The sequence below is a fragment of the Perna viridis genome, chromosome 7 (genome assembly GCF_037379345.1).
Source record: "Perna viridis isolate PV_CMFRI_1.1 ecotype Kerala chromosome 7, ASM3737934v1, whole genome shotgun sequence".
Lineage (NCBI taxonomy): Eukaryota > Metazoa > Mollusca > Bivalvia > Mytilida > Mytilidae > Perna > Perna viridis.
In genome coordinates, this window is record NC_142451.1 from 8,907,694 (window position 1) to 8,910,736 (window position 3,043).

At 31.8% G+C, this 3,043-nt stretch overlaps 1 long non-coding RNA gene across 1 annotated transcript; it reads left to right on the plus strand.

Annotated features, from left to right (window-relative positions):
- The first annotated feature begins 271 nt into the window (after positions 1-271).
- Positions 272-2,257, plus strand: LOC148611209 (uncharacterized). The gene is made up of 2 exons (XR_015924088.1): positions 272-507; positions 1,798-2,257. It is a non-coding gene; the product is annotated as an uncharacterized LOC148611209 (long non-coding RNA).
- Positions 2,258-3,043: the final 786 nt, after the last annotated feature.

Here is a 3,043-nt window from a genome sequence, read left to right on the forward strand (position 1 = left end):
ATTAAGTAACGGGTGAATATCTATCACACTTCTTACAATAGGCCATCAGGTTAAAATTTTTAAAAAAATCAAAACTGATTTCTTGTTATTCGGAAACGGTCTCAACCAAGTGAAACAAAAGAACGATAAAATTGATGTTATCCATGATTCCAGAAAAATCTTGAAACCTTTTTCTTTGGTTTTCAATCAATTTGCTCGTTCTTGTCGTATTATATTTTGCCCACACCCTACCAATTATCAGCATGATTCTTTAAATGAATAGCCTACAGTCAGACAGTAATCTCTAATTGGTTCTGAAGTGTTCTTGCGATTCCATTAATGTGAGATAGATCACCTCAAGAGGTTGTGATGTAAATGTATGTAGCAATATTCTGATAGTAAACAAACTTGTTCCAGGGTTAGATATTTAATTTCCTGGAATACAGAAATGTCTGCGTTGTTGATGTCATTCCGTTTGGGGGAAATAAGAAAAAAAGAGAAGGAAGACAGACAAAAACAACAACAAAGGTAAATGTCTTAAACATATCAATGAACTTTAGGTATGTGCGCTCAAACTTAATTTATATATGCATGCTGCCAATTGGCTTCAGATCTTTCTTAATGAATATTAAAGTGTTTATATAGGAAAAAGTTTTGATCTTATCCACCTAGAGCATATATTCAGGAATAATTAACTATACACATAAAGGGCTGTACCATAAAGCGAAAATAAGTCGTACACTTAGATGTGATATGCTACCTACATGTACTGACTAAAAAAATAAAAATGTCACTGGATGGAGTAACAATGTTATTACAGTTTATGGGCTTAATATTCATCAACTACGACAACTACAATTTGAAACCTAATATCTTACCTATCATAACTTAATCTTCATCATTCCTTCACTTCTCTCAGTCCTGTTCTCTCTTGATATACAAAACAAGAGTTTGTATTATATACACTCCTAATGTGATATGCGTCAACAGTTTGCCTTTTAGTTACTTACATTACAATCGATTTTACTAGCAGCATGGGTTAACTAAAAAAAAACATTACTTCAAATTTATTGCCAACATATACTTACTTAAGCTTTGTTAATACTTCTCCAACGTACATTTTCAATTGTCAGTTATGTTATGTTTATTATCATTTAAGTTTAATACTTTTGAAATGTATTTGAAATAGTCCGGGTATTTCTTTATCCAACCGACTTGACCAGTATTATATTTAACTAAAGAATATAAGTTATTAAAGCTATGCTACTCATTCACAATTTGACAGAGACGGAATGGCAACGAGAAGTAACTGATTGCTTGGTATAGGAATGACGTAAAAGTAATCTTATAACACATGTACAAAGTCATAGGAGATTAAAAGTGACAGACAGCATGTATCTACACTAAACCAGAGTTCCAGTATTACTATTGTTGAATAAAATGTTAACTTTCCTTTTTTTGTTGATAGGAAATAAATGATATATGAATATAAAAAATATACAACGTTAATGATTGATTGAAAGGAGTCATGGTGTAAATGTCAAAAATATATTTTATAAAAATTAAGATAAATTTCGATTGTTGAAAGTTTATATTTCTAGGAGTATCGAAATTTCTGTTCTAATGGATTTTCCTGGCACAATTTTTTGGAATATTGACTATTATGTCTTAGTATGACAGAAGGTTTATCAATATGAAAAAAACATGCATTCAAAACAATTAAATATCTTTTTATCGTAATGTTGTGCAAATCGTAATAAGGTTTAAATTTGTCAGAAGTTCTCTTCCATGCTGTTTAAACTTATATATTTATTTCAGGAAGGACAGTGATTTATCAGTAGAGTCAACACAACAAAAAGTTACATCAACACCAGAAACAACAGAGACGGCCACAACCTCTGGTGGCTGCACGAAGAAAGTCACAACTTCTGGTGGCTGCACGAAGAAAGTCACAACCTCTGGTGGCTGCATAAAGAAAGTCACAACCACTACAAAACGAGTTAAAGTTAAACGATAACATCATACAACTATATTTTGTCTCGTCAACAAATTTACATTTCCTTTTAATTATTACTAAAATTGGTATATTCATTTTCTCTTTCCAAACTAAAAAATTATTATGATGACTAAACTGTCACTTGCAATAGATCAGGGAACAGCACTCAATTTTATGTATACTACATTTTTAAATCTCTTTACATACACAGTGTAAGCTGGTTATTGTTCATGTACAATCCCAATTATGGGCAAATAAATGTGTATATGATCATATTGTCAATGTCGGTCGATTTTTTTTTTATGTTTGATATACTCTCAAATGCAAAACAATGAACAGTTTAGCAATTATTATACAGCAATCAATGATAAACATAATTTAAGTTAAATCACAAATGCTATAATGACAGGAACAATGATCTGGCACTCATCAGTATATGTAGCCTTGGCACTCATTGACCTACTTAAAACTTTCATTCGTTTCAAAATTAAAGACCTCACGGTCTTTAACCACTCTGACAGAGAATCAATGTCTTCTTGTTCTCGTTTTATCCATTTTCTTGCATAGTCCTCGACGGCATCCATAAGAACTTTAAAGTTATAATTCCAATTTACGGAGCGTGCTTCACGGTACTTGGGAACTTAAAGTTGCAAATGGTGCTAAATGGAATAGAAAGATATGCTAAAGAGTACCTTTATAAAGTTCATCCCTATAAAACAGAAAGAATTTCTTGCTCGAAACAGAGAACTAGACACAATTGGAATTTGGCATGTAATTACGTAAAAAAACGACGGATTGTATTTTACATCTTGGAATACAAGGAACAGATGAACATTAAAAAGTTGAACCTAGCAGATAGAAGTCAAACAAAGTAAACCAAGTATACACAAAGCAAAGAGTAATCAATAGAACCAAGGTTACAGCGGTAATCAAAAGAATGTAATCCAGGGACAAAGACCAGACATGGAAAACAGACATACACAACAAAGAACATGAAGTAACTAAAATCATGCATACAAAGTAACAAAAGCAAATGAGCAACTCGGACTCCACTAAAAACTGGGAGAA